The sequence below is a fragment of the Miniopterus schreibersii genome (assembly GCF_964146895.1).
Source record: "Miniopterus schreibersii genome assembly, chromosome: 2".
Classification (NCBI taxonomy): Eukaryota; Metazoa; Chordata; class Mammalia; order Chiroptera; family Miniopteridae; genus Miniopterus; species Miniopterus schreibersii.
The window spans coordinates 140,062,480-140,069,720 of NC_138102.1; positions in this window are offsets into that span (position 1 = coordinate 140,062,480).

Here is a 7,241-nt window from a genome sequence, read left to right on the forward strand (position 1 = left end):
GGAGAGAGAGTGCTGGGGTTCTGAAGGCAGCAAGGCTTACTTCCCTCTTACTCCTCATTTCAAGAATCAGTTGTGTTTCTTCAATACCAGGGGAGGAGTGTCCTTAGGTTTGTGCCATCCTAATCAGAAATCATCTAAATGCTGAACAGCAGCAATGAGGAACCCTGTTCCAGCCTCCCTTTCAGGATGGATTTATTTATTTGAAGCCTTCTCAGATCATCAGGATGAGAGAACTGTTAAGAAAACAACTATTGATTTAGCTTAAGTTGGTGTCCAGGAACCTAGAGTCTGCTCTACGTTCTTAACTCCAAGAGAAATGAGATGGAGTATTTGAGTTGAATTCTGAAATGGAAAAAGAAAGAGGAGTAGCATCATACTGGTGAGTACAGAATATTGTCTTAGTCCTCCAAGTTTTGAGCAATGAAACTTTGTCTTTATTGAGCCATATCTAAAGATACCATGCATTTTCCAACATGTATTCTCAGGACACACTATGGGACACTTGATGTTCTGACCATTTGATGAGGAAAAACTAAAACATGGGAAGATTTTTTAGTCCCCAGGCATTCCTTAAAATGTCTTTATTTTTGAGCATTTATCTCAAGGCATTGTGAGTACTAGTACATTGTGATCAAAGCAGTCACTTTAGAAATGGCAGAGGACATGATGGATAGAATACCAGGGATAAGGTCAGGACTCTCATCTCAAATGCTTGGCTTCTCTTAGTAGTGTAAGTGGTTAGTTAGAGATAGTTTATTCCCACATTCTCCTCTCCCCACCCCCCACACTCCAAAAGAGATCACTTCCTCTCACCTTTCAAATAAGTGCTATGGTAGGCATTATTTTTTAAATGACCACCTAAAGTGTCCTGCCCTAATCCCCAGAACCTGTGAATTGATTGGATTTTACTCTTATGGTTATGTTACATTGCAAGGCACAGTTGACTTAAGAGGAAGATTGTCTCTGTGGGCCTGTTCTAATCACATGAGCTCTTAAAAGCAAAGAGCTTTCTCGGGTGGCAGGAGAAATCAGAGAGATGTGAAGGAAGGATTCAGTGTGCCATTTCTGGCTTTAAAGATGGAAGAACCATATGCGAGGACCAGGAATTGGCCTCTAAGAGCTGAAATTGACCCCTAACCAATAGGCAGCAAGTAAATGAGGACCTCAGTCCTATAATTTTAAGAAACTGAATTCTGCCAACTGTCTGAATGAACTTGGAAATGGATTCTTTTTCAGAACCTCTAGATAAGAACCTAGTACAGTCAACACCTTGACTTTGGCTTTGTGAGACTCTAAGCAGAGAACCCAGTTAAGCCTGCCTGGATGGATGTGTTTTACTATTATTTTTTAATTACAGTTGACATTAAATATTTAAGTGACTATTGTTTTAAACCACTACGTTTGTGGTAATTAAGTGTAGTCTTCCAATCTGCAAAAGGAATGAAATTTCATCTGAATCTTGCATTGAAAGGAAACTCTAAAAGTTGACTTCTTTGACTCTCTTCCTTCTAACTTCATTGAATCTAATCTAGCTCAGAAGAGTTCAACATGAAAAGACCTTTAAGCAAAAATTGTATGCAATGGTCTTTTACTATAGCTATTTCATTTGTGTGAAGTAGATTTTTTTTTTTTTCTTGTTTTAACAGATGACAAAACTAAGACTCAGGTTCAAGAACCATGACTTAGTCCTTGAGATCATCTAGGTAGGAAGTAATAAAACAGAATAGAAAACCCATTACCAAAACTTGCTTTGTACCATATCACAAAGTATAGATCCCAAGATACCATTGGAAGAAAGGGAAAGACAAATCTGGACAGTTTTTTAGATTTCTCATGAAGGCCATTGACCTGTTTGTCTCCCCTCCCCTCCCCTCCCCTCCCCTCCCCTCCCCTCCCCTCCCCTCCCCTCCCCTCCCCTCCTCTCTTTCTTATTTCTTTTCTTTCTTTCTCTCTCTCTCTCTCTCTCTCTCTCTTTCTCCCTCTCAGGAATATTGGTAGAAGCACTACCCTTTATTTGGCAATTACTATCAGCCTAGTACTGATCTTTTTTTCAAGATATTTTATTGATTTTTTACAAAGAGAAAGGGAGAGGGAGAGAGGAACATCACTGTAGGCAAAACATCGACTGGCTGCTTCCTGCAGGCCCTCTACCAGGGATTGAGCCTGCAACCCGGGCATGTACCTCAACTGGGAACCTAACCGGCAACCTTTTGGTGCACGGAATGATGCCCAACCAACGGAGCCTCACAGGCCAAGGCTTGACCTGTTTTTCTTTTTTTAAAAATATTTTTTAATGATTTTTAGAGAGAGAGAAACATTGATTCAATCAGCTGCCTCCTGCATGCCCCCGACTGGGGATCGAGCCTGAAACCTGGGCATATGCCATGACCAGAATCAAACTGGCAACCTTTCAGTGCATGGGACGAAGCCCAAAGAACTGAGCCACAATGTCCAGGGTGACCTGTTTTTCTTATAATTACCATGCCTGTTATCTTGCAGTTAGGTAGCATTTTGTCTACCCCTGGTTTCATTTTAGTCCACTGCTCATTTCCTGGGTTTCTGGGCAGGCTCATCTTAATTGGCTCATCTCTGTCCCCAAGATAGATATTTTTAACCATTGTGGATTAGAGCCTTCCAGGAACTTTGTAGCTCCTTTTACAAAAATGAACTCTCCATATCTTGCTGGTAGCAGGGGTAGGGGATTGTGTATATGTGTAGGTATAGCATCTGAGCCTAAACAGACTTGCATCTCCCTTGTACTTCTAAGGCCTTTCCATCCACATCTCCCAACAGCTGGAACAGGGACTTTCAAGTTTCCAAAACATAGCTGCAAAGGGTAACAAACAGCTAACCCATGACTCCCTTAGCAACAGAAGAGTAGTCAGTGGGGATTTAGCTCAGAGAAAATTGGTGCAGTGCAAAAGACCCATAAAATTTTCAGAAAATAGCTTGGCCTTGTGGAGTTGACCAGATTGAAAGTCCCAGAATACTGGGTTTAAGTCACTTTTGATTAACTCCTCTTGTACTTTAAGTTCCTTTTCTTGTGTGAAATGGTCACATTTCCTTGAGATGTGCCTCCTAGAGATATCATAGAAGTAAGTAAAGTTTGATTTTTAAAATTCTTGTTGGAGACCTAGATCTTGTAAATTGTCTCTATCTCTGCTGTTTCTTAGTCACCCATTTTACCAGGAGTAACCTAACACTAGAATTCTCTGCCAGTACTAAAATTAGACTCTACAACTCTGGGGCTTCCTTTTCTCCTTTTGCTTGAGGGAAACTCAGGTGCTGCTGAAGTTCGTAAACTAAAGACTGAAGAAAAACTTTTCCCACTAGAAAACACTATTTTCATCCTATCCACCTTATCATCCTTTTACAAGAAGGAACCCAAATCTACCCGGGATTTTGATTATTTGATTCACTCATAGAAAGGGACCTGGAAAGGCCTAGGAATCCCTTGGGAATGAGAGGGAGGAATAAACAAAATTGGAATGCAGACAAGCTAGGCTCCTGATCTCTCCGGCCAGTCTCCCTTTCCCAGCCAGCCTGACTTTCTGCCACTAAAACTTTGAAGTTCTCTTTTACATTTACTCCTAAATGTGCTGACAAATCTGGACAGTTTTTTAGATTCAGGTATTGGGCACTTTTCCTGACCAGGAGTCTGGAGAAAAGGAACAGGCAAGGAGGGAGCCAATCTTTCCCTGCTGCAACAGAGAAAAGGAACAAATTCTTCACCAGGAAGATTGTGTAAACAGTGCCTTTGGCTGGAGCTGTAGAGTTGGGGAAGCAAAGAAAGGGATCTTTGTTCTCCCCTACCCCAGCCAGAGCACAATCGTAGAGCTGGGATTGTTTGCTTTGGCGAGGTACTCCCTGCCTGAAAGGACTAGGCATTCCAGAGACTGGTGAGGCCTCTGTTGGGTTTCCCTTATGGAGCTAAGGAGAGGACAACCCCCAGCCTAAATCTTTAACCTAAGGAAGTGAGCTGGGAAGCCTGGAGGCCTAAAGCATCTGGCCCATTCTTTTCTAGCTTTGTTCACCTCCTTCCCTTCCTACCTTTACCCCACTACAGGATGTTGGTTAGCCTCAATCTTCCTGCCTTTGAGGGTACTTTTGGTTCTTGTATTAATGTTCTATCCCACAAGCTATATTTTCACAGGGAGCAAGACAATCACGTGGCTCTTCTCTAAGGAATCCAACAGGAAAAAGGAGTCATCTCCATCCTGTTACTTTTAGGTTGTATATTGCACATGACCTTGATAGCTACAGTCAGCCTTTCTAAAAATCTCCAGAAATATCCCATTTTCCTTGGGTAGCATTAGTGTTTCACAAATGTAAAATAATATTTATGTAGTGCCTGCTTATGCCAGGTGTTGTGCAAATGCCATTTCATTTTTATCCTTGTGACCACCCTATTAGGTAGATACAGTTATCCTCATTTTACAAATTAGGACACTAGACATAAGCAAGATAAAATAATTTGTCCAAGGTCACACAGATGGTATATTAGTTTGTTAGGGCTGCCAAAACAAAGTATCCACAAACTGAGTGGCTTAGAAATTTGTTATCTCACAGTCCTGGAGGGTAAAAGTCGGGATCATTGTATTGGCAGAGTTGGTTCCTGCTGAGGCCTGTGAGGCAGAATCTGTTTCATGCCTAGCCCCTAGCTTTTAGTAGTTTGCTGCTAATCTTTGACATTCCTTGACTTATAGATCTATGCCTTCATATTCAAATGGCACTGTCCCTGTGTGGGTATCTGTGACCAAATTTCCGTTTTTATAAGGATACGAGTCATATGGATTAGGGACCTACCCTGCTCCAGTATGACCTTATCTATTTTTTTTAAAGCATGTTTTTTTAATCCTCACTAGAGGATATGCTTTTTATTGATTTGAAAGAGAGAGAGGAAGGAGGAGAGAGAGAGAAATATTGATTGGTTGCTTCTCCAATGTACCCTGATTGGGGATGGGACCCACAAACCAGGTGTATGCCCCGATTGGGAATCAAACCGTGACCTTTTGGTGTATGGACGACACACCAACCAACTGAGCCACACTGGCCAGGGCATGACCTTATCTTAACTAATTACATCTGCAATGACTATATTCCTAAATAAGGTTACATTTGAGTTACTGGAGGTTAGGACTGCCACTTATGAATTAAGGGAGGGGCACAATTAAACCCGTAATAAATGGTGACTTGCTATGCCAAGATTTGAACTTGGGTCCATCTGACTCCAGAGCCATTTATGTTCTTTCTACTATACAGACAGTTCCCAACTTAGGATGGGTTGACTTACATTTTTTTTACTTTGTAATGGTATGAAAGTGATGCATATTCAGTAGAAATGGTATTTGAATTTTGATCTTTTCCTGGGCTAACAATATGCAGTATGATACTTTCTTGTGATGTTGGGCAGTGGCTGCCACAGCTCTTAGTCAGCCACATGATCACGAGGGGAAACAGCAGATACTCTACAGTGTCCTGTGTTGTTGGTGTGTTTTGGATATTGTATTTCGTGTTTTTGAATCCCATCATGTCTACAAAACACCCATTTGTGTCTCCTGCTTCTGGTAAGAAGAAGGTAATTACTCTTGAGATGAAACTCATACATAAATTACATGAGATAGCACTTTATTATAAAATAGGCTTTGTGTTAGATGATTTGCACAACTGTAGGCTAATGTAAGTGTTCTGAGCCCATTTAAGGTTACCTAGGCTAAGCTATGATGTTCAGTAGGTTAGGTATATTAAATATATTTTTGACTTAAGATATTCTCAACTTATGATAGGTTTTTGGGGACAAAACCCCATCATAAGTCTAGAAGCATCTCTACTATGCTACCTCCTAAAAATCAGAAAGTTATTCAGAATATCTCCTGGTTTCCAGTATCTCCCATCTTTAATCCAAACTTTATATTACTGATGCTAGTTGTCTTTCTAAAATGTGAATTTGATCAATCATTCTACTACTTAAAATCTTTTAGTGGCTAACTGGATAAAGTCCAGAGTTTATTGTGGTAAACGGTGGCTTTCTTTCATGCCTCTTTTCAGCCTACTTTCTCACCACTCTTCTCCCATTAATCACCATAAACTCCCTTTGCTTGTACACTCCTTCAGGCCTTGCCTTTATCCATTTTTCTCCCAATTAGTTCCTTTTATAGTTATCCTCATTACAACTATTCAAACAAATAAAACGCTAGGGTCATTACTAATTCTTTCTAATTCCTTCACTCTATACATCCATCTCCACTGTCACCACCCTAGTCTAAGCCAACATCACCTTTCACCTGTACTACTGAAATAGCCTCCTATCTGGTCTCCCTGCATCTATTGACCACTCAAGAGTGAAATGATTCCTTAAAGCGAAATTTTGACTATTATTTTTCTGAATAAAACCACCAAAGGCCTACCATTGGACTTAGAGATAAATCTGAAACCCTCACAAGGCCTATAAATCTACAAGATCTGGTCCCTATCTGCCTCTCCAACTTCATCTCAAATTATATCCCCATCTCTTGGTATATTAGCTATCTATAATTGTGTAACAAATTACCCCACACTTAGTAGCTTAAAAGAACAAATATTTATTATCTCACAGTTTCTATGGGACAGGAATTTGGGACTGGCTTAGCTAGTTAATTTTGGCTCAGGATTTCCCCTGAGATTGCAGACAACATGTCAGCCGGGATACAACCCCAGCTAACTCAAGGATTGGGGCTCAAGGATTCATTTCCAAGATGTTTCACTCACATGGTTGTTGGCAAGAGGTATCATCCTTATCATGTGGGCCTCTACATAAGGCTAATGAGTGTTCTCACAGTATGGTATCTGGTTTCCCCCAAATGTCAAAGAGAACCAGGAGAAAGCTGCAGTGCCTTTTTTGGCCTATTCTCAGAAGTCACACACGATCACTTCTGCCATATTCTCTTTATTAGAAGTGTGTAAATAAGTCAATCTAGCCCACACTCAAGGGGAATGGAATTAGCCTCCACCTTTTGAAGTGAGGAGTGCCAAAGAATTTATGGATACATTTTAAAACCACACTCATTACCAGTGGTGGGTTTTTTTTTTAATTAGGGTTGATTGAGGAATAATCTACATGCAGTAAAATTCACCATTTTTACATATAAAATATGTTGATTTTGGCAGATGTGTACAATAATGTAACCATCACAGTTGAGATATAGGACATTTCTGTTACCCCAACAAATTCTCCTGTGCCCCTTTGTAGTCAGCCCCCTCCA